General features: G+C 38.9%; 2 non-coding genes across 2 annotated transcripts; one reads left to right on the top strand and one right to left on the bottom strand.

The window, feature by feature from the left end:
* The first annotated feature begins 3,811 nt into the window (after positions 1-3,811).
* TRNAK-UUU lies at positions 3,812-3,884 on the top strand. The gene has a single exon. It is a non-coding gene; the product is annotated as a tRNA-Lys (tRNA).
* Positions 3,885-24,120: 20,236 nt separating this feature from the next.
* On the bottom strand, positions 24,121-24,192 carry TRNAH-GUG. The gene has a single exon. It is a non-coding gene; the product is annotated as a tRNA-His (tRNA).
* Positions 24,193-26,105: the final 1,913 nt, after the last annotated feature.

Raw genomic sequence — 26,105 nt, 5'->3', positions numbered from 1 at the left:
AATCAAGCTATCTTAGCGTCACAAAAAATATGCATCAATTTCAGGGGTACTAAGTGATGCTACTAGTTACTCAAGCTATGACTTGCATACATGGTTGTGAAAAGCCATCTTAGCTCAGCGATAGAGCGTGTGACTTTTAACGACATGGTCACAGGTTTGATCCTCACAAATGGTGCTATAAATTAAATAGTCATATACCAATCTAATAAAATATATGGGTATGATATAGAGTATATAAATATACCTAGTAACCTCAAACTCATTTGTAGGCTTTCATCACATCCTTAACCTAGCAAGACAAACAGTTTACTCATTATTATTTTTTTCTTCATTATTTTTTTCTGCCTCACGAACTCTCTCTAACAAGTGGGCACAACATGTGCTACCATAGCTGAAAAGAACTTAATGACTCCTTATCTTGAGACACCACGATTTACTCTCATCGTCACTTGTTTTCAACCTCAAATAACTCTCTCTAACAAGTGCGGACAACATGTGCTACCATTGCTGTGACAAGCCATCTTAGCTCAATGGTAGAGAGCGTGGTTTTTAACCATGTGGTTGTGGGTTTGATCCCCATAGATTGCACTATAAATTATAAATAGCTGTAAAAGAACTCAATGACTAGTCTTTTAGAACATTGAGATCTACTCGTCGTCTGGCAATTTTTTTTTTTGGCTCAAATAACTCTCTCTAACAAGTGGAGAAAACATGTGCTACCAAGGTTGCAATTTTTTTTTTTTTTTGGCTCAAATAACTCTCTCTAACAAATGGAGAAAACATGTGCTACCAAGGTTGTGACAAGCCATCCCAAATCAGTGGTAGAACACATGACATTTAACCACGTGGTTGTGGGTTCGATCCCCACAGATGGCGCACTTACCCGGTAAGAAAATACCTCATTTGACACTCTCTTACAAACATGTACAACCAACCATGGTTGTGACAAGCCATCTTAGTTTAGTTGGAGGGTGTGTTAGTTGGAGGGTGTGTGTAGTCTTTAACCACCACGTGGTTGTACATGTGTTAACTTGCGACAAGCCATCTTAGTTTAGTTGGAGGGTGTGTGTAGTCTTTAACCACCACGTGGTTGTACATGTGTTAACTTGCTCGTCATCTCTATGATGGTTTGACGGTCTTAACATGGATTCACATTTTGAAGTTCCTCTGTTTTGACTCATCGAGTTTGGATCGATCAAGATTACTACAACCATATCCTTATCATCTCACAATTCTAATGCACTCTGTCTACTGGAGACATTCCATCATAAGTCATAGTCTAGCCAAATTGATACTTTCACTCTCCTCCGAAATTTCTTCTATTACTTATTCTCTATAGAGAGGATCAGAGATTGACCCACTTGGATTCAATGTACAATCAATCATGCATACAGTCATACATGCTCAACGGGATGATGATATCCATAAAGTACCTAGATCACAGATATATATTTTCTTATCCTCTGATTTAGCACGATTATGTACTAGTAGTAGAAATACAATCCATTACATCACTCGAAAGGGAGGGGAAGTAACGCTCATGTATCCATTACTCACAAAGAGTAACTATGCAACATGGTCGATTTAACTTATAGGCACATACAGGATAAAAAAATGTTAAATTCTAAGTATGTTATAGGATCGATAAACATGTATGTTAACTTCTAAGTCAGGATCCTAATGAAAGTTGGATCCTTCCCTCAGAGTTCCTCCCTTTTCATATTGTCAATTACAGGATCATAATTTTTTTCAAACGGATACCGCTTTCGAATTTCCTATCTTACCTTTTCTAATAAGCTCTATTTCAATGTTTGCAATCTAGAACATCGTGTAGGATCATCGCATAAACGGACTACTTTGCTTGCCTTCTAACAAGTGTGTCTTAAGAAAAAATGTTCGATTTGCCATGAAGCTGACGAAAATCATCACTAGCATTTGTTCGTTACGTGACAAAGTGGAAAAGATCTTCATGTCAAGAAGTTCCTTAGAGATGTTCTCTCGAGATTCATGCAGATTGTTACCTCCATCGAGAAAATTAACGACCTTAAGAATATGTCGATTAAGGTGGTCGTTAGTCGTCTTAAGGTCCATGAGGAGAGACTTCATGGCTATGAAGATAAAGATGAGGAGAAGCATGTCTTACTCACACACGAGGAGTGACTCGCACGAACAAAGAAAAATGTGGTTGCTTCTTCATTTTTAGGTACGAAGGGACATGGCAACCACAAAAAGGAAAGTAAAGGTTGTGGGCGTGGTCACAAACGTGGCAACAGAGGAGCCGTAAAAATATCTCACAAACCCATGACGATATGATTCACTAGAAGAATAAGAGTATGATTAAGTATTACTCTCGTAAAAAATATAAGTATATGAGTTAGAATACTGCAACAAGAAGTGCAGTGAGGAGGAACCTGTTCGTAGATGGAGAAGACCAAGTGAAGGCCAAGGTGGGTCTCGTCTTGACTACTCATGATTGAGGAATAAACAAGCAAACTTCTAATTCTTTCCAAGTTTCTCATTCTAATCTAAGGAGATCAATGTTTTGTGTTTGATTCATGTTTATATGTTTAATTTTGCACCCATGTCTCTACGGTCACAACGTGGAGTTCTCACCACTACATTATAGCCATTTCAATATGTTGCCCATCATTCTTCATAATCTACAACTAATCATCAGAAAGACATGTGTTAGATACAATCAGAAAATAGAGAGTTGGATTGTGAACTCTATTCGAGGTTTAACAAGGACCATACCGAACCATTACGAATGTCATACCAATGGTTGTAGTTAAAAGTAGAACAATGTTTCATGTCGAGGTTTCATGTCCGGTTCGTGCCTAGGTCTCCACGGCCACAACAACGTGAAATTCTTAACACTAAACTACTGCCACTTCAATATTTAGCCCATCATTCTTCATAATTTACAACTAATCATTAGAACGCATGTGTCTAATCTAATTAGAAAATAGAGGGTTGAGTTATGAACTCTATTCAAGGTGGAACAAGGACCATACTGGACCATTATGAATGTCATACCAGTGGTTGTAGCTAAAAGATGAACAATATTTCATGTTGGATGGATTTATTAAAATTTATGTGTCTATGTTTCATCCTTATGAGAGAATTAGAAAACAAATCTCAAATGTGGGTGTTGGATTCAAGCCCAAGTCTCTACTACCACAACGTGGATTTCTCACCACTTACAACTAATTATTTTGGATTGTGAACTCTATTCGAGATGGAATAAGGACCATACAGACCATATGATACCATTACGAATGTCATATTGCAGGTGGAATACTCACCACTTACAACTAATTATTTTGGGTTGGGAACTCTATTCGAGGTGGAATAAGGACCATACCAATCTAATAAAAATATGGGTACGACATAGAGTATATAAATATACCCAGTAACCTCAACTCATTTGTAGCCCTTCATCACATCATAAATGTACCCAGTAATCTCAACTCATTTGTAGCCCTTTATCACGTCCTTAACCTAGCAAGACAGACGGTTTACTCATCATCACTTTTTTCCTACCTCAACGAACTCTCTCTAACAAGTGGGCAAAACATGTGCTACCCATAGGTGAAAAGATCCCAATGACTCTTTATCTCGAGAATTGTCTCCGTCTTAGCTCAATGGTAGAGCGTGTGACTTTTAACCACATAGTCGTGGGTTTTTGCAAAAGAACTTAATGACTCCTTATCTCGAGACACGACGATTTACTCTCATCGTCACATTTTTTCAGCCTCAAATAACTGTCTCTAACATGTGACGATAACATGTGCTACCATTGTTGTGACAAGCCATCTTAGCTCAGTGGTAGAGCACGTGGCTTTTAACCACGTGGTCGTGGGTTTGATTCCCCACAGATGGCGCTTAAATTATATAAATAGCTTCCAAACAACTCAATGAGACCCGTCTTCGTAAATACTCATTTTTTGTGAAGGCTTGATATCTACTCTCACCGTCACTTTTTTTTTTTTTTTTTTTTTTTTTTTTTTTTTTTTTNGATAACTCCCCCTAACAAGTGGGAACATGTACTACCATAGTTGTGACAAGTCATCTTACCTCAGTGGCATAGCATGTGGCTTTTAATCATGTGGTTGTGGGTTCAATCCCCACCGATGGTGCAACCATACCTAGTTTTAACTCTCTCTTGCACATGGGGACAGCCATCTTAGCTCAGTAGTAGAGAGCGTGTGGCTTTTAACCACGTGGTCGTGGGTTCAGTAGTGAAGAGCGTGTGGCTTTTAACCACGTGGTCGTGGGTTTGATCCCCACAGATGGCGCAACATTACCCAGTAAGAAGATACTTATTTGACTCTCGAAAGGGTAACTATGCATCCCTTAATTTTGAAAAGGGAGGGGAATATAACGTTCATGTATCCCGTATGTTGCAACATGGTCCATAAACATGCATGTTAATATGGTTAAGATAAGCTAGCAAACCCTATAATTCTTACCACCAAGGGGCTCACCAAACAGTGCCCATCTTTGATGGATATGGTTAAGATAAGCTAGCAAACCCTATAATTCTTACCACCAAGGGGCTCGTTGACCTTATTTTGATTGTTCATGATTAAGGGTAAGTTAGCAAGCCCCTGGATATTCCCACATTATAATTTTCATATTATACATCAATACAATACTTCGAGATGGAACAAGGACAATACTGGATGACGATTAAAAATGTCCTTACTTACGAATGTCAAATGTGGCTGCTCGAATTCGAGTCTAAGTCTCTACGGCCACAACGTGGAGTTCTCACCACCCACTAAACTATACTATAGACATTTCGATATATTGCTCATCATTCTTCATAATCTACAACTAATCATGAGAAAGACTGTAAGATACAATCAAATGTTGGTGCATGGATTCAAGCCGAGGTCTCCATGATCACAACATGTTATTCTCACCACTAAACTACAACCACTTCGATATTTAGCGGATTAGAATTGAAGTGGTCCATACCATTACGAATGTCATACTTGTGTTTTGTAGCTTAAATCAAAACCATGTTATGTGTGTGTGGCTATTAAGATTTGAGCCCAGGTCGTCACAACCACACTTAGAATTCTCATCACTAAACTTCACCCATCATTCTTCCTAATCTACAACTAATCATTAGAAAGCATGTGTCTAATCCAAGGAAAAAAATAGAGGGTTGAGTTGAACTGGTTTTGAGTTATGTTAATATGCTTCAATAGTTTGTAACTAAAAAAGGCNTGTATCCCGTATGTTGCAACATGGTCCATAAACATGCATGTTAATATGGTTAAGATAAGCTAGCAAACCCTATAATTCTTACCACCAAGGGGCTCACCAAACAGTGCCCATCTTTGATGGATATGGTTAAGATAAGCTAGCAAACCCTATAATTCTTACCACCAAGGGGCTCCAAATAGTGCCCATCTTTGATGGATATGGTTAAGATAAGCTAGCAAACCCTATAATTCTTACCACCAAGGGGCTCGTTGACCTTATTTGGGCACCAAACAGTGCCCANTGCCGCTAAAAAAATTAGTTGTGGCTACTGGGATTCAAGTCCAGGTCTCCACAACCACAACATGGAATTCTCACCACTAAACTACAAAAGCCACTTGGATATTTAGCCAACATTCATCACTTTCATGATTAAGGATAAACAAAAAAAACTTCTAATTTTCTTCACTTTTGAGTTATGTTAATATGCCTCAATGGTTCGTAGCTAAAAACAATAGATGTGGCTGCTCGGATTCAAGCCCAGGTCTCCACGGCGTGGAGTTCTCACCACTAAACTACAACCACTTGAATATTTAGTCATCATTCATCACTTTCATGATTAAGGATAAACAAAAAAATTCTAATATGCTTCACCAGTTTGTTCATAAAAGCTTGTTGTGGTTTGCAGTTATGTTAATATGCTTCAATGGTTCATAGCCGGCCACAACGTAGAATTCTCACCACTAAACAAGCGGTGATGTCGNTGATTGTTCATGATTAAGGGTAAGTTAGCAAGCCCCTGGATATTCCCACATTATAATTTTCATATTATACATCAATACAATACTTCGAGATGGAACAAGGACAATACTGGATGACGATTAAAAATGTCCTTACTTACGAATGTCAAATGTGGCTGCTCGAATTCGAGTCTAAGTCTCTACGGCCACAACGTGGAGTTCTCACCACCCACTAAACTATACTATAGACATTTCGATATATTGCTCATCATTCTTCATAATCTACAACTAATCATGAGAAAGACTGTAAGATACAATCAAATGTTGGTGCATGGATTCAAGCCGAGGTCTCCATGATCACAACATGTTATTCTCACCACTAAACTACAACCACTTCGATATTTAGCGGATTAGAATTGAAGTGGTCCATACCATTACGAATGTCATACTTGTGTTTTGTAGCTTAAATCAAAACCATGTTATGTGTGTGTGGCTATTAAGATTTGAGCCCAGGTCGTCACAACCACACTTAGAATTCTCATCACTAAACTTCACCCATCATTCTTCCTAATCTACAACTACTCATTAGCTTAGAATTCTCATCACTAAACTACACCCATCATTCTTCCTAATCTACAACTAATCATTAGAAAGCATGTGTCTAATCCAAGGAAAAAAATAGAGGGTTGAGTTGAACTGGTTTTGAGTTATGTTAATATGCTTCAATAGTTTGTAACTAAAAAAGGCCGTGTGGCTGCTTGGACTTGACTCCAGGTCTCCATGGCCACCACGTGGAATTCTCACCACTAAACTACAACCACTTGGATGTTTAGCAATCATTCATCACTTTCATGATTAAGGATAAACAAAAAAATTTCTATTTGCTTCACCCGTTTGTTCATGGTTCATAGCTAGAAAAAGCAAATGTGACTATTGGTATTTGAGTCTAGGTCTCACTTGGATATTTAGCTTAATTTGTAGCTTGTAGTGGTTTTGAGTTATATTAATATGCTTCAATTGTTTGCCGCTAAAAAAATTAGTTGTGGCTACTGGGATTCAAGTCCAGGTCTCCACAACCACAACATGGAATTCTCACCACTAAACTACAAAAGCCACTTGGATATTTAGCCAACATTCATCACTTTCATGATTAAGGATAAACAAAAAAAACTTCTAATTTTCTTCACTTTTGAGTTATGTTAATATGCCTCAATGGTTCGTAGCTAAAAACAATAGATGTGGCTGCTCGGATTCAAGCCCAGGTCTCCACGGCGTGGAGTTCTCACCACTAAACTACAACCACTTGAATATTTAGTCATCATTCATCACTTTCATGATTAAGGATAAACAAAAAAATTCTAATATGCTTCACCAGTTTGTTCATAAAAGCTTGTTGTGGTTTGCAGTTATGTTAATATGCTTCAATGGTTCATAGCCGGCCACAACGTAGAATTCTCACCACTAAACAAGCGGTGATGTCGCACTCCTCCATGCCGCCACCGAGTGTCGACGTCTCCATCACCGCCACCAAGAGGCCGGCACCGCGAAGACCGACGTCGAGTTGTCATCTAGCGAGTGATCAAGGAGATGACCGTCTCTTTCCAGTACCCGATGCACGTTAACCTATAGGCGCAAGGGTTGTGGCACGCTGTCGAGCCTGAGGAAGAAGAAACGATCGAGTATCAGGTGAATTACTTGGCATTTGCTGCCATACTACATTCTGTGCCTCCAAAGATGCTAGCATCTCTCTCCACCAAGAGCACCGCGCAATCGGCTTGGGAGGGGATCAAGTCTCGCCGGGTTGGTGTGTAGCGAGTGCGGGAGTCCAACATCGAGCAGTTGCGGAAGGAGTTTTTGGAGATCCACTTTAAGGACGACAAACTGAGGAGGAATGTCTTCAACGCCTGAAGCTCCATGACAACTCCAGCGAGAGCAACGGGTCTATCTCCTCAATCGGTCGCCAATGCGAAGCCTCGACGGGAAGACGCCACACGAGACTTGGTACAACAAGAAGCAAGCGGTACATCATCTTTGAGTGTTCATCTGCGTCGCATATATGAAGATTACACGTCTCCACCTCGATAAGCTTGATCCTTTGGGGATGAAGGTCGTCTTCATCGGCTACGAACCCGGGAGCAAGGCGTATAGGCTCTATGATCTTGCGGGGGGGCGAGCTCACTTATCGCGCGACGTCGTGTTTAACTAGAACACCCTCTAGCAGTGGAACAATGTGACCGAGGCAGACCAAAACCCAAATCAATTCACGATGGATTACCTCGTTATTGAGCTGGGAGAAGGAGGAGCACAGCATCGGGTATTATCATCGTCACAATAGCTATAGCGGACACGCCTACGCCAACACTTACCACAACTCCTGCTACGCCCCCTTAACCAGTTGAGTTCGTAACACCACGTACTACGGACTCGACGTTGGATGCCAATCACGATGATGGTCTGGCAGCCAGATACCGAAGGATTGAAAAGCTACTGGGAGGAGGTGAACCATAGGGACTGGCGGCGCGCGAGCTCTTAGAAGAAGTGGCTAAACCGCATGCCATTCGCGCAGGTGAATCGAACTCCTTCGCCGAAGCAGGAAGGATCCCGTGCTAGCTGAAGGCAATGAAGGAAGAGATGACATCCCTCACTAAGAACAAGACATGGAGTCTGGAGGACATCTCATCACGACACAGAGCCATAGGGCTAAAATGGGTATCAAACTAAAGCGAAACGAAGAGGGAGAAGTTGAAGTATAAGGCCGGTCTAGTGGCGAAGGGCTATGTCCAGAAGCAAGGAGTGGACTTCAAAGAGGTATTCGTGCCAGTTGCAAGGTTGAAATCCATCCGCCTGTTGCTAGCAATCGCGGCACATTGCTCTTGGGAGGTCCAGCACATGGACATGAAGTCCGCTTTCTTCAACGGATAGCTCAAGGGGACCGTCTACGTTTGACAACCACTTGGCTTCCTAGACAAGGACAACTTCGGCAAGGAACTGCGCCTACACAAGGCACTCTACGGGCTTTGGCAAGCACCACTAGCCTAGAACGAAAAGCTCGACAATACTCTACTGTCGCTGAAGTTCAAGAGTTGTGCCTCTAAGCATGACATGTCGGCGAGCGGCAGCTGATTGTGGGAGTGTACGTCGACAACCTCATAACCATTGGAGGCGACATGGAAGTTTTTGGAAGATTCAAGAGGGAGATGTCAAAGAATTTGAAGATGAGCGATCTCGACGTGCTCAGCTACTACCTCGGCATCGAAGTACAATAGAGTACTGTCAACATCACCATCGCCAAAGTGCGTATGCGAAGAAGCTGCTGGACACAGCTGGGTTAGCGGACAGTAGCCCTACAAGGACACAAATGGTGGCCCAGCTCCAACTAAGTAAGGCCGGCACTACGATGACAGTCGACGCCACCAATTATCGCAGTATTTTTGGGAGCCTGCACTATCTGGTAAACACACGCCCTGCCCTCGCTTATTCCGTTGGATACGTGAGTAGGTTTATGAAGCACCTAACGAGGAGCATCTTGTGGTTGTCAAGCACATCCTACTCTATGTGGCTGAAACCAGAGGCTAGGGTGTGAAATACTGTGCAGAGAGAGGAAATGAGAAGCTTGAGCTGGTCGGCTATAGTGATAGTAACATGGTGGGTGACGTTGATGATCGTAAGATCACCACTGGGATGATTTACTTTATCTTAGGTAGCGCGATCTACCGGCAATCAAATAAACAAAAGTTAGTTGCTTTTTCTTCTTGAGAGGCAGGGTACATCACCGCTTCGACGGCGCAACACAAGGGGTCTGGCTTGCGTGATTGTTGGAAAAACTCGTAGAGGGCGATCCACCAATGCTTTACGTGGACAACGAAGCTATAATCTCCCTGATCAAAAATCCAGTTATGTTTGTTTGTTGGCCATCAAGATTTGTTGGCCACTTTGGCCATTGCTTAATTTTATCTGTAGGCACAATATTTGTTTGTTGGCCATCAAGTCGGATTCCTTCCGTCAAAGTTCCTCCCTTTTCATACTCTCAATTACAAGACCAAATTTTTTTTCAAATGGATACTGCTTTCGAATTTTCTGTCTTACCTTTTCCAATAAGTTCCATTTCAATGTATGCAATCAAGAAAATCGTATAGGATCATCGCATAGACGGACTCTTTTTCTTGTTTTCTAACAAGTGTGTCTTAAGAAAAAGGGTTCGAATTTGCCATGAAATTGACGAAAATCGTCACTAGCATCCGTTCGTTACGTGACAAGGTGTAAAAGATCTTCATCCTAAAGAAGTTTATTCGAGATGTTCCCTCGAGATTCATGCAGATTGTTACCTCCATCGAGAATATTAACGACCTTAAGAACATGTCGGTTGAGGAGGTCGTTGGTCGTCTTAGGGTCCATGAGGAGAGACTTTGTGGCTATGAAGATATAGATGAGGAGAAGCATGTCTTACTCACACATGAGGAGTGACTTGCATGAACAAAAAAGAAAGATGTGGTTGATTCTTCATTTTCAGGTACGAAGGGACATGATGACCAGAAAAAAGAGAGTAAAGGTTGTGGGCGTGGTCGCAAACGTGGCAATGGAGGAGCCGTAAAAATACCTCACAAACGCAGGTCTCCACGACCACAACGTGGAATTCTCACCACTAAACTACAACCACTTCAATATTTAGTAGCAATGTTGATCTCGTCTTAACGTCTCATGATTGAGGGATAAACAAGAAAACTTCTAATTATTTCCATAAGTTTAATATCATATCCTAACTCATTCTGATCCAATCCAAAAAGCAAAAAATAGAAAGTTGAATTGTGAACTTTATTTGAATTTAGTGTTTCTTTTGAGTTGTTAATATGGTTGAATAGTTTGTAGCTAAAAAATTCCCATGANGTTATGTTTGTTTGTTGGCCATCAAGATTTGTTGGCCACTTTGGCCATTGCTTAATTTTATCTGTAGGCACAATATTTGTTTGTTGGCCATCAAGTCGGATTCCTTCCGTCAAAGTTCCTCCCTTTTCATACTCTCAATTACAAGACCAAATTTTTTTTCAAATGGATACTGCTTTCGAATTTTCTGTCTTACCTTTTCCAATAAGTTCCATTTCAATGTATGCAATCAAGAAAATCGTATAGGATCATCGCATAGACGGACTCTTTTTCTTGTTTTCTAACAAGTGTGTCTTAAGAAAAAGGGTTCGAATTTGCCATGAAATTGACGAAAATCGTCACTAGCATCCGTTCGTTACGTGACAAGGTGTAAAAGATCTTCATCCTAAAGAAGTTTATTCGAGATGTTCCCTCGAGATTCATGCAGATTGTTACCTCCATCGAGAATATTAACGACCTTAAGAACATGTCGGTTGAGGAGGTCGTTGGTCGTCTTAGGGTCCATGAGGAGAGACTTTGTGGCTATGAAGATATAGATGAGGAGAAGCATGTCTTACTCACACATGAGGAGTGACTTGCATGAACAAAAAAGAAAGATGTGGTTGATTCTTCATTTTCAGGTACGAAGGGACATGATGACCAGAAAAAAGAGAGTAAAGGTTGTGGGCGTGGTCGCAAACGTGGCAATGGAGGAGCCGTAAAAATACCTCACAAACGCAGGTCTCCACGACCACAACGTGGAATTCTCACCACTAAACTACAACCACTTCAATATTTAGTAGCAATGTTGATCTCGTCTTAACGTCTCATGATTGAGGGATAAACAAGAAAACTTCTAATTATTTCCATAAGTTTAATATCATATCCTAACTCATTCTGATCCAATCCAAAAAGCAAAAAATAGAAAGTTGAATTGTGAACTTTATTTGAATTTAGTGTTTCTTTTGAGTTGTTAATATGGTTGAATAGTTTGTAGCTAAAAAATTCCCATGATACATACGTGTTATTTTTAAGAATATGATGGTTTATGGTTAAAATAAACTAACCAACTCTTTACCATTTCCTACTAACATAATCATACCATCTCCTAACTCATGGGCATGTGTTATTTTTAAGAAAATAGCTTTAAAAATTTATTTCATCAAACTCAATATATTTAATTCAAAAAGAAGTAGAAGTAATGTTTTTGAGAATTAAAAACAAATGTGGGTACTAATTGTCCACCCAAAGTTTCCACGGTCACAACTAGTTTGATATTTAGGCAATCATTCATCGTAGTCTAGTTTCTTGGGGCTCATTTACAAACCAAACTTCTCATTCAATACCAATGTTGATCTCGTCTTAACGGTTCAAAATTAAGGATATGCTAGCAAGCACCTAACTGTCTCCATATTATATTGTTCATATCATATATCAATAGAGTACGATGAGAGCCCATAGTTGATCTCGTCTTTAACGGTTCAAAATTAAGGATATGTTAGCAAGCACCTAACTGTCTCCATATTATATTGTTCATATCATATATCAATAGAGTACGATGAGAGCCCATCTTGACGGTTAAGGTTAAGATAAGCTAGTAAACCATTTACCATTTTCTGCATAGTAACATGATTGTATCATCTCATAACTTGTGGGCATAAAAAACAAATGTGGCTGTTGGGATTCAAGCTCAAGTCTTCATAGCATAGCCACAACGTGGAATTCTTACCACTAAACTACGACCACTTTGATATTTAACCAAACATTCATCATAATATCGACTCTTGGGGCTCATTTATCAACTCATTGGCATGTGTAATGGTTGTGAACTCTATTCGAGGTGGAACAAGGACCACACTGGATGATTACAAATGTCATATTTACGAATGTCAAATGTGGCTGCTCGGATTCGAGCCCAAGTCTCTACGGCCACAACGTCGAATTCTCAACACTAAACTATAGCCATTTCGATATGTTGCCCATCATTCTTCATAATCTACAACTGATAATCATTGGGTTGTGAACTCTATCCAAGGTGAAACAAGGACCATACCGAACCATTACGAATTTCATACCAGCGGTTTTAGCTAAAAGCATAACAATGTTTCATGTCTGATCGCTTTATTAAAATTTATGTTTCTATGTTTCATCTTATGTTATTGAGAATTAGAAAATAAATCTCAAATGTGGGTGCATGGATTCAAGCCCCGTCTCCACAGCCACAACAATGTGGAATTCTCACCACTAAACTACAGCCATTTCGATAGGTTGCAAATCATTCTTCATAATTTACAACTCATCATTAGAAACGCATGTGTTTAATCCAATAAGAAAATAGAGGGTTGGGTTGTGAACTCTATTCGAGTTAGAACAAGAACCATACCGGACCATTACGAATGTCATACCATCGGTTGTAGCTAAAAGAAAAACAATGTTTCATGTGTGATGGCTTTATTAAAACTTATGTGTCTATGTTTCATCCTTATGTTATTGAAAATTAGAAAACAAACCTCAAATGTGGGTGCATGGATTCAAGCCCAGGTCTCCACGGGCGCAACAACGTGGTATTCTCACCACTAAACTACAGCCGCGATATTTAGTCCACTAGGGTTGAAGTGGTCCATACCACCCGACCATTACGAATGTCATACTTGTGTTGTAGCTAAAAAGAAAAAAAATGTTATGTGTGTGGCGGTTTGGATTTAGGCTCAGGTCTCACAACCACAACGTGGAATTCTCATCAATAAACTACAAGAACTTCGGTATTTAACCCATCATTCTTCATAATCTACAACTAATAATCATTGGGTTGTGAACTCTATCCAAGGTGAAACAAGGACCATACCGAACCATTACGAATTTCATACCAGCGGTTTTAGCTAAAAGCATAACAATGTTTCATGTCTGATCGCTTTATTAAAATTTATGTTTCTATGTTTCATCTTATGTTATTGAGAATTAGAAAATAAATCTCAAATGTGGGTGCATGGATTCAAGCCCCGTCTCCACAGCCACAACAATGTGGAATTCTCACCACTAAACTACAGCCATTTCGATAGGTTGCAAATCATTCTTCATAATTTACAACTCATCATTAGAAACGCATGTGTTTAATCCAATAAGAAAATAGAGGGTTGGGTTGTGAACTCTATTCGAGTTAGAACAAGAACCATACCGGACCATTACGAATGTCATACCATCGGTTGTAGCTAAAAGAAAAACAATGTTTCATGTGTGATGGCTTTATTAAAACTTATGTGTCTATGTTTCATCCTTATGTTATTGAAAATTAGAAAACAAACCTCAAATGTGGGTGCATGGATTCAAGCCCAGGTCTCCACGGGCGCAACAACGTGGTATTCTCACCACTAAACTACAGCCGCGATATTTAGTCCACTAGGGTTGAAGTGGTCCATACCACCCGACCATTACGAATGTCATACTTGTGTTGTAGCTAAAAAGAAAAAAAATGTTATGTGTGTGGCGGTTTGGATTTAGGCTCAGGTCTCACAACCACAACGTGGAATTCTCATCAATAAACTACAAGAACTTCGGTATTTAACCCATCATTCTTCATAATCTACAACTAATCATTAAAAAGGCATGTGTGTAATACAATCATGAAAATAGAAGGTTGGGGTATGAACTCTATTCGAGATTGAACACGAACCATATCGGACCATTAGAAATGTACTACTTGCGGTTGTAGCGAAAAGAAAGGCATGTGTCTAATCCATGCAAAAAAATTGGGTTGTGAACTCTATTTGAGGTGGAACACGGATGTCTATGTTTCATCCTTATGCTATTGAGAATTAGAAAACAAATGTCAAATGTCTCTCAAACTCATCGTTAAACTAGGATTCAAGCTCAACTCTCCATGGCAACAATTTGGAATTCTCACCACTAAACTACTACAGCCACTTGGATATTTAACCGTCACATCATTTTCATGATTAAAGATAAACAAAAAAACATCTAATTTGCTTCACCAGTTTGTTCATAAAAGCTCATAGTGGTTTTGAGTTATGTTAAATGTTTCAATGGTTTGTAGCTGAAAAAAACAAATGGGGTTGGGATTCGAGCCTAGGTCTCCACGACCACAACGTAAAATTCTCACCACTAAACTACAACCACTTGGATATTTAGTCACCATTCATCATTTTCATGATTAAGGATAAACCAACAAACTTCTAATTTTCTTGACGGATTTGCTCATGAGAGCCGAGTTATGTTAATATGGTTGAATGATTTGTAGCCAAAAAGCAAATGGGTTGATAAACGGTTAAGCATAAACTAGCAAACCCTTTATTGTTTCCTTCTAAAGTAACGTGATCATAACATAAAAATAAAATAAAAAATAAAAAAAATAAAAAACTCATTGAGACACAACTTGTAATCTTCACCACTAAACTACTACATCTACTTTGATATTTAGCGGATTAAAGATAAGCTACCAAGCCTCTAATTATCTCCACATTATATTGTTCGTTAAAATAATGAAAAACAAATGTGGTTGTTGGAATTCGAGCTCAGGTTTTAGACAACAAGCTTCCATGCCCACAACATGAAATTCTCATCATTAAACTACAACTAAATTGATATTTAGTTCATCATTCATCATAATCTAGTCTCTTGGGGCTCATCTATCAACTCATCATTCAATACCGATGTTGATCTCGTCTTGATGGTTCGTGATTAAGGATATGCTAGCACGCCTCTAACTGTCACCATGTTATATCGTCCATATCATATATTAATAAGGTACTATGAGAGTCTATCTTAACAGTTTAAGGTTAAGATAAGCTAGTAAACCATTTACCATTTTCTACATAGTAACATGATCGTATCATCTCGTAACTCGTGGACATAAAAAATAAATGTGACTGTAGGGATTTTAGCTCAGGTTTTACCATTATTCATTATAATCTAAGCTCTTGTGGTTCATCTGTCATCTTGTCAGTTAATACCATGGTTGATCTTTATCTTGGCAATTCACAATTAAAGATAAACTATCAAGCTCCTAATTGTCTCACCATTATATTGTTCATTTCATACCGAAATAGAATACTAGGAGAGCCTATGACTGATTGTTTCTCTAGCTTTTTCTGGCCCTTCATCATAATCTATCTTCTCTAGCTTTTTCTGGCCCTTCATCATAATCTATCTCCTTCGAGGATGCATCATGGAGGTATTTGGTCAAGGGGTGACATAGAGGTGACTTGGAAAGGCAACATGGTAATGACTAAGAGGCTTGGAGGAGGCATATGTCGGTCACTTGGAGGAGGATTGAAGAAGAGACATGGTTCTAACTTAAAAGAGGCTGATGTGGCGACTTGGAGGATGCAACATGGAGGCGACTATGATAAAGAGATACGATGGTGACTTGGAAGAGCGTTGGAGGATCCAACATGACTATGACTTGAAAGGTTGATGTGATGATATGACTGTGACTGGTAGGAGGTTGATGTGTGATTTGGAAATGGAGATATTACAAAGGTGACTAGAAGGAGGTGACATGTCAGTTACTTAGAGGATGCTTGGGAGAGGAACATAACTATGATTAGAGAAAAGACTTGCTAGAAAAAGGAATACAAAACCCAACTCCCTAATAGATTTTCTTCTCAAAATTCGTTGATACACAATGAGAGTTATTTGCTCGATTTTTTGAGGGTTTGATTAAGAGGATTAAAGAGTTTTGGGGTTTCAATTCAAAGGAAAATCACTAAATCAAGTTTTGCTCCGTTATGATACTCAACCTAGTTTTTCTTTTTCACATCTTCAATTATCCTTCACTAGTTGATGGTTTTGAGTGTTCTTTGTTCCAATCAACTCATTTTCACCGTGACTCTTGATTCATGGAAGAAATTTAATCGATTCGTTATGAAAGCCTCCTCACTACAGCTAATTATGAAAACGAGAAAGAAACTTAAATGGTGCTTACCTTTTCTCTTATTCTAGAACTTATCTAGAAAATTTAGAGAAATTTGTAGTGGAAATCGAGCAAACTTTGGTGGAAAGTTGAGCATTTCCCAACACGAAATGTAATAGAATGAGTATTTAAACTATTAAAAGGTCGGTGAATTTTTTACGAACAATCTTATTATATATAAAAGTTCAATGGCGCCTGATTGTTTGCCTGATCGTAGAGTAAATCTTTTAGAAGAAAAACTTGGAGTCACTCGATACTCATAGATGGTGATCAAATAACACCTCCATACTCATCAGTTTCTTTCAATAAAATTCTTAAAACCCTCCCAATCCCTCGAGATTTTCATTTATTCCTTCAATTAGTAGATTTTCTTTCCTTCCTTTCAATTGGTGGTATCAGAATGAAGTTTTGATCCTAGGACCTATGGGTTATGGGCCTGTTAGGATCGTACAATAACACACACTCGATCAAGATGAACACAAAGAACAAGAAAGACAAAATGATCTTGATCACAACGAACAAGAGAGACAAAATGCGAGGAATATTGGCTAAAGGTTTATATTGATAACTTTAGGTATGTACACCAATAGAGAATCCAGGTTAAGCATTGTCTCATGGGTATATATATATATATATAGTTTTAACGGATATAACCACCTATTATATATAAATATCTACTATATATAAATATCTACTATATATAAATATCTACTCTATATTCTTTACGAGCTTTTTAGTAGAAATAGTCGTTTACTCTGTATTTTCCACATGTAGTTTTACTAACTATAACAATTGAATAATTTATAAATGGCAGCAGGCTCTATATCCAAAAATTCTCCGGAGACTGATCCAGTCAACCAAGAATTTCATTCTCAAACGACATTTTCACTGCACCATACCAATTGAGGCTTTGCACAACCTCAATGTTCCAACGTCAACACATTTTGCCAACATGTTTGTTAGATTCTTTTCACTCCTTATCTTCTCCAAACACATATCATCTTCCACTAACCTGCGAGTGAAATGATATTGCCTTCTGTATTTTGTCTTTGAATGATAGACCGGGTTCCTCACCAACTGTATGACACTTTAACTATCTATATAAAGAATTTTCTCGTGCTGCTTCTTGTCCATTTCTTCTAAATACTCTGTTATCCATATCATCTCCTTTACAGCTTCAGCTATTGCCACCTTCTCAGCCTCATTAGATGTAAGAGCAACACATTTCTGAAGCTTATACATCTCATCATCCATGACTTGCTCTCACTTTGTTGTATCCTCCAACTGTAGGGCATCACCAAGGGACTCTGATTCCTCTTCATCAGCCAGCAACAGATAATGTAATGAAGGTGAATACATGTAACGCCCCTAATTCTCTATAACGTAATTAGTGACGTCACCCATGCATACATATCTCATTAAGCGGAAGCTCATCATAAATAACCTTGAAAGAGTCTTTCATAAATATTCATGAATCCAAAACAAAACCTAAACTCCAAAAATAAACCTTCAATACTGAATTCAAAATAAATCCAACTAAAACAATAGTCAATGCTATAACTTAAAACAGTCTAATAAAAGTAAACTCCTAAAAATATCATGTCTCCAACTTCCATGGTGGCCTCAGCTCCGCCGTCAACCGTACATTGGTGCCTTTCCTTTACCTGAAAAATAATGTAGGTAGCACATGGCTTGAGTATTTTATGAAATACTCAGTAAGTCACCCCACTGTTGGGGTTAGGAATGCAAACACATGCAACATATGAGCGGGACCTAACTTTTCATAAACTTTTCATAGCCTTGGGCGCTTTTCTATTCCGGGTAGGGTTGGATGTGTGGTACTCCTTCACACATGGCCCATGTACGTGTACATGAACCCACCAGGCGGGCTCTTATACATACCCCCTGGGCCTGACTTGGTCGGGCACAACGTGTTACACGTAGCCGGACACCACAGAACAGAAAAGGGCCCGCATGATATCATGGCGAACCTAAATATCGTATTTCATTCTTCCGTAACATAAAGGGGAAGAATCCTGATGCACGTGACATACATATATGCATGAGGTCCCTTAACGTATCTAACATGGCATTACATAAGCAGTGCTAACATCGCATTTACGTTTCTTACATCACATGGCATCTCACATGACTTACATTACATGACATATTACATAAACATTCCAGTTGCATAAACATCTCATGATATGACTCGATAATTCTACGTTTATCTATGGCATCGATCAACATATTCATGGCATATAATACTAACATCTCATTCATGACTTCACATAACATAAACAGTCAACCGTCAACATAATTCATACATCACATAACATACACAATCTATACATCACATAATCATATGACATAAATATGGTGCATGCAGGGGCCACAGGGCACGCATCATCATACAACACGTTGTAAGCTAACTCCAACAGTAAGGTCACTTACCTCGATGGTCTTGGTTGAAGTCACTCACAATGAGCTAATCCCAGCGGTTAAATACGTCCTATGATAACCACATAAAAACTTAGGAACATTTCATAACATGCCCTAGCTAAACCTCATGCTATTTATCAAAATAAACCCCCCGACCTAATCTGTCTTTAACGTATAGGAACCATACTGACCTCGGATGGTAAAACTAAGGGCAGAAACAGCTTCGGAAGGGCCAAAAACCTTGGAATTGATATATTATAGTGATACCTTGCCGCTAAGCCTAGCTACCGAACCGGCCAACTAAGCCGCCAAGTCGAGCTGCGGGAATTGACGGAACCGAGCCGATTTCGTACACATGCGAGCCGACCCGCACTGTGTACGCGTGCGAAGCTGCCAAAGCTGCTGGGTGTGCGTTTGCAGCTCGACCCTATTCCAAAAACCTTGCCTTCCTTACCCGACAAGCGACGAAACTCTAGTTTCCGCCTCCCCGATTCCAGCGACGCGCCGACAATCCCACAACGTCCTCAACACCAATTTCTGACGGCCAACCTTCTTTGACACAATGATCCCAACATCAATGCCTTACTTCTACTCGATTCTTCCTCCGAAGAGCAACCCCAACGTTCCGGATGAAAGTTTGGAGAGGATCCTTTTCAAGGGATGTAAAAAGTTGGGCATAGGAATATAAAACTAATCTCAAGACATTTACCAATAAGGCATACTAGGGTTTCTAGGATAAGGAAATTTAAAGAAATAGGAATGTTTCTCCTCCGTAATAAAAGTCTNTTGCCGCTAAGCCTAGCTACCGAACCGGCCAACTAAGCCGCCAAGTCGAGCTGCGGGAATTGACGGAACCGAGCCGATTTCGTACACATGCGAGCCGACCCGCACTGTGTACGCGTGCGAAGCTGCCAAAGCTGCTGGGTGTGCGTTTGCAGCTCGACCCTATTCCAAAAACCTTGCCTTCCTTACCCGACAAGCGACGAAACTCTAGTTTCCGCCTCCCCGATTCCAGCGACGCGCCGACAATCCCACAACGTCCTCAACACCAATTTCTGACGGCCAACCTTCTTTGACACAATGATCCCAACATCAATGCCTTACTTCTACTCGATTCTTCCTCCGAAGAGCAACCCCAACGTTCCGGATGAAAGTTTGGAGAGGATCCTTTTCAAGGGATGTAAAAAGTTGGGCATAGGAATATAAAACTAATCTCAAGACATTTACCAATAAGGCATACTAGGGTTTCTAGGATAAGGAAATTTAAAGAAATAGGAATGTTTCTCCTCCGTAATAAAAGTCTCACAGTAAGTCCCTTGATTTACGGGGAGATTACATTTAATTATTTATTCTCTTTTTATTTTATTTTATTTTATTCCATAAACCCAAACCGTTACAATTTCTAATAACTTCTTCGTTTAAAATTGCATCTTTCGACCGGAATAAATGAATAACATAATATCTTGTCGTTTACAGAAATAAAAATAAAATTTTAACCAGATAAGGCAAAAATGGAAAATCTGAATCGTTACAATACATATCTTTGTAAATGATAGTTCTAGATGATCTTTTCAACACCTGCTGTCACTTGCTCCACCTCTGGTTCCTCAGCAACCGTCTAAGGAGTTTCTTGAGTATCTGCTCATCACTAGGTGAATCTTTCAACAACTCAACCTCCACTCTCACTTGCTTCGTTGTCTTAGAACCTTTCTTCTTTTTGTTCTTATACATGACATTTCATGAAAGATCACGTCACAATGTCTCAGAACTTTTCTATTCTTGGCATCCCAAAACCTATACTCAAACATGTAAGGCCCATAGCGTATGAAGTAGCACTTTACAGCCTCAGCGTCAAGTTTGTCATTCTTCTCTGGATCAATACGAACATACGCAATACAACTAAAAGTTCTCAAGTGACAGTACTTGAGTTCTTTTCCTATCCATACTTCTTATGGCAACTTGAACTCCAAGGTTACTGACGACCCTCTATTATTCAAGTAGACTGCTATATTTACGGCATCAACCCAAAATGTCTTTGGCAATCAAGAATGAATTCTCTTACTCCTTGTTCGCTCATTCAATGTTCAATTTATTCTTTCAACAACATCAATTTGTCTTGCTTTACTGGGAATTGCCTTCGTTAATATAATTCTTTGAGCAGCACAAAATGCTTTGAATTATGACTTGTTGTACTCTCCTCTATTGTTAGACTTCAGACATTTACTCTTCAAGCCGATTTGATTTTCAACTTCAACTTTCCACTTCCAGAATGTAGCAAACACATCTGACTTGTGTTTCAGGAAATAAATGCACACCTTACTGCTGAAATTATTGATCAAGGTGACGTAGAACTTTGATCCGCCAAGGGATGAAACTGGAGATGGTTCCCAAACGTCTATATTGACTATTTCTAACCATACTTTCTTTAATTCTCTGGTAATTTTTGTGAAACTAGCTCGTTTTTGTTTGCTCATAATGTAGTTCTCATAAGAACCCATATCAACAAATTTCAGATCTTCTAAAACTCCTTTCGCACCAGCATCTTCATTTCTTTGGCGCTCACATGTCCAAGTCTATTATTCCATATACTTGAATTTGAAGCACTCTTAGCAACAACAACCATGTTCATATACGCTGCAGTGGTGTATAAGTTTCCAGATTTTATGCCACGTGCTACCACCATAGCACCCTTCAAAATCTTCCATGAACTCTTCCCAAACTCTGTTGCATAACCTGTGCTATCCAATTGACCAATAGAGATCAGGTTCTTCGTGAGACACGAATTATATCTGGCATCCTTTAATGTCCACTGATTTTCTGTCGGAGTTTTTATGCGGACATCCCCTTTTCCTTCAATCTCAAAATCTTTGTTGTCGCAAGATACACCTTCTCAAAATTTCCAGACTTGAAATTTTGAAAGAGCTCTTTATTTGGAGATGAATGAAAAGATGCACCTAAATCCAAAATTCAGGATTCAATCAGACTGTACGCGCGGAGGATTAGAGCATCCCTAATGTCTTCAGCTGAATTTATAGAATCATCATCATCTTAGAGCATCCCTAATGTCTTCAGCTGAATTTATAGAATCATCATCATCTTCTGGTGTGTGATCATGCTTCCTCCTTGGTCTTATACAATTGTCTAACAGTGACATTTTTCTCCACAACTCCAACTCTGGTTTGTGATCATGCTTCCTCTTTGGTCTTATACAATTGTCTGAAAGTGACATTTTTCTCCACAACTCCAACACATTACATTTGGTCTGTTTTAAAGATTTTCCCAGTTCTTTGATTTTGATCGATTTTTTTGACACTTCATTTACTTCTTTCCGTTTGGTCAACACTGAGAGCACCACCAGATGAATTCTCAATTTCTCGTTTTCGAATACTTTCGTTGAGAAATATATCTCAAATTTCATCGAACATCAATTTCTCATATCCTCGGGAATTACTAATTGCGGCAACTACTGTATCCCACGACTCGTGTAAAGAGGGCATCAAAATCAATGCTTTAATTTCACTTTCGAAATTAATTTCCACAAAACTCAATTGGCTTACAATCATATTGAATTCATTTATATGATCCGCAAGAGATCCACCTTTCATACATTTGAAGATTGAACAACTTTCGCATCAAATACACCTTGTTCATAGTCGACGATTTTTCGTACATATTTGACAGTGCCTTCAATAGATTTGACGTTTTCTTTTCCTTGATTATGTTGAATGCTACGTGAATGGCCAATGACAATCAAATCAATCTGGGAGTCTCACGATTCTTGAGCTTCCACTGTTCCGTGGTCATGGTATCCGACTTCACCCCCAATAGGGGTTCGTGAAGATATTTCTGGTACAAATTATCTTCAATTTGCATCTTTCAAATACCGAAATCGAATCCAGCAAACTTTTCAATTCCAATCTTTGAACTATGGGCATGATATAGAGTAGGCTCTTGCAACTACAAATAGCGCTAGAAATTAAACAACTACAAATACTCATTGTGTAGGCTCTTGCATCATTTTTCTAGCAAATACACCCCAATTTACTCTCCTGTGTCACTTTTTTTCTGCCTCAAATAACTCTTTCTAACAAGTGGGACAACATGTGCTATCAGGATTGTTACAAGCCATCTTAGCTCAGTGGTAGAGTGAGTGACTTTTAACCATGTCCGTGTGTTCAATCCCCTTAGTTGGTGCTATAAATTAAACTCAATGACTAGTCTTTAGAACAATATACCCAGCAAGCAATTATCATTTGAAGGCCTACAAGATTTACTCTCATTGTTATCTCTCTCTTTCTTTCTTTTTTTTTTTCCTCAAATAAGTCTCTCTAACAAGTGGGGACAACACTTTTAGTTATTTTTAAGAATACGTTTTTAATAGAATTTAGGAACTAAATGTGATTTTTGCTCGGATTCAAGCCCATGTCTCGAGGGCCCCCACATGGAATTCTCACTACTAAACTACAACGATTTCAATGTTTAGTACCACGTCTCATGATTGAGGGATAAACAAGCAAACTTCTAATTCTTTCCTTCAGTAGCATCTTGTAACTCATTCTGATTGGGTAGAGTTAAGTGTTTCTTACATATGTGTTATTATTTTTAAGAATATGATGGTTTATGGTTAAAATAAACTAAGAAATCCTTTACGCTTCCAAAATGAAGATGGTAGGTAAGGGAAAAGATGTGATATCGAAGCCCTTTACGTTTTCTACATTTTAACATGAATTGTATCATCTCGTACCACATCATCGCCACGAAACTATCGAAGCCCTTTACGTTTTCTACATTTTAACATGAATCGTATCATCTCGTACCACATTCATCGCCACTAAACCACAGCCACTTGGATATTTAGCAGACATTCATCACTTTCATGACTAAGGATAAACCAACAAACTTCAAATTTGCTCGTTGGTAGCTATTAAAAGTAGATGTGGCTGCTGGGATTCGGGCCCAGGTCTCCACGGCCACAACGTGGAATTCTCACCACTAAACTACAGCCACTTGGATATTTAGCCATCATTCATGGCTTTCATGATTAAGGATAAATCAACAAACTTCTAATTTGCTTCACCAATTTGTTCATAAAAGTCAATCCGGTGGATTGAATTAAGTTAATATGCTTCAATGGTTTATAGAAATAAAAAAAATCAAATGTGGCTGTTAGGATTTAAGTCCAGGTAGGTATCCACAATCACAACATGAAATTCCCACCCTTAAACTATTGTGATTTTGAATCAGGTTAATATGTTTCAATGGTTTATAGTTCAAAAGAAAAATTAAATGTGGCTACTTGGACTAAGCCTAGGTGTCCACGGCCACCAGGTGAAATTCTCACCCTTAAACTACAAGCTCTTGGATTTTTAACCCATCTTGACATGATCCCATCATATATATACCTTTTATACATGGTATAACCTATCATAACATAACATAGTATCAAATAACATAGTATAGTATAGCGTAGCATATCATTCATACATTTGACATATGCTGGGGCCATAGGACGCGCCATCATATATAATACAATTTATCCAACCAAGCTAATAGTGGAGTCACTTACTTGGTTTGCCCAAGACGATGTTATTCAACCATCCATTTTGAGTAATTGCCATCCATTTTGATTCCAACAAAACCTTGGCCACAAATATTACTTAGAGCCTTGTGGAGATTAAATCTGAGCCTTGTGGAGATTAAGTCTAGACACTTGAATCGTCAAAAAGCATCAAGAAATAAGGAAGAACTCAAGGTAAGTTTTTTAGTTTTTCTTGAGAGATGGGAGATTCAAGGAGATTCATATTACAAAATTTAGTAGGTTGATCTAGAAAGTATTTTGCATATTTTTCCTGTCGAATTAGAAGGAATTCTGATGTTTGTATAGAAACAGTAATTTTGAATGAGAATATCTCTTCTATTGTTGGAAATAAACTACAAGAAAAACATCTTTGTAATAATGGATTATTTACTCTAATACTAAGTTGATTCAAGTTTGCTATGAAAAGTAATGAAAATATAAAGAAAATTGGAAAAAATTAGAAAATTTTTCGAATTCTTAAAATTAATTGTGCAGACAGAATATTCGATTGACGCGTTAGACATCGAGCAGTGAAACGCAGCAAGGCTAGCGGTGGAAAGATGTCGAACTATAGGAGTAATGCATCTGCCAAACGTGTGGAAATGTGTCATGGTTCGACTGGAACAACGCATTAGACTTCCACGGGAGACGCATCGCTTAGACCTAACCTAATTTGACCCTAAACTGCGACCCTTCAACCCGCGTGCGACTCAGTTCAGTACCCACCACCAGATCCAATAACACTGATCCGACCTGACTCAGAGCGCCTATCAGCGAGCACTACATGTTGCCACTAGAAAATTCATGGGTAATTGTCGTGCTCGTTGGGGTTCAAAGTCGAGTGTTGACTACGTGCTGCCCATATGCCGGCACATGAGTCTCCATGCATTGTTGCGCGCGTAAACTTCAAATGTACATTGAGAATTGTTTTACAATCGTTTTGTCTCCCGATCCACTATTTTTTGTCCTAGTTGCAATTTGGCCTTAATGTCACTTGAATCAAATTTTCAAGAAATTTGGAGCCTCCAATAAGGCATGTATGATCTTAGTAAGTAGCCACAGAACGTGTTACCTTCAAACAATTTATTTGTTCGCATATGTAAATAAATTGCGAATATGGTCCAAGTAATAAATGCCCAAGTTTCTTTTGGATCCCAATTCCAATACGATCCCCATGTCTCATTAGCCCATATGGCCCCTGAAAGAATACCTATGCTTAAAAAGATAAATCCTAGACTAATAATACGATAACTCCAATGATCTAATTGTTGAATCAGTTGAGACTTATAATAATTATTATAAGAAAAAAAATAAGNCTCCCGATCCACTATTTTTTGTCCTA

The sequence above is a fragment of the Cucurbita pepo genome, chromosome LG09, assembly GCF_002806865.2.
Source record: "Cucurbita pepo subsp. pepo cultivar mu-cu-16 chromosome LG09, ASM280686v2, whole genome shotgun sequence".
In the NCBI taxonomy this organism is placed as follows: domain Eukaryota; kingdom Viridiplantae; phylum Streptophyta; class Magnoliopsida; order Cucurbitales; family Cucurbitaceae; genus Cucurbita; species Cucurbita pepo.
The sequence above is the reverse complement of the archived record's forward strand: the minus strand, read 5'-3'. Positions and strand labels throughout refer to the sequence as shown.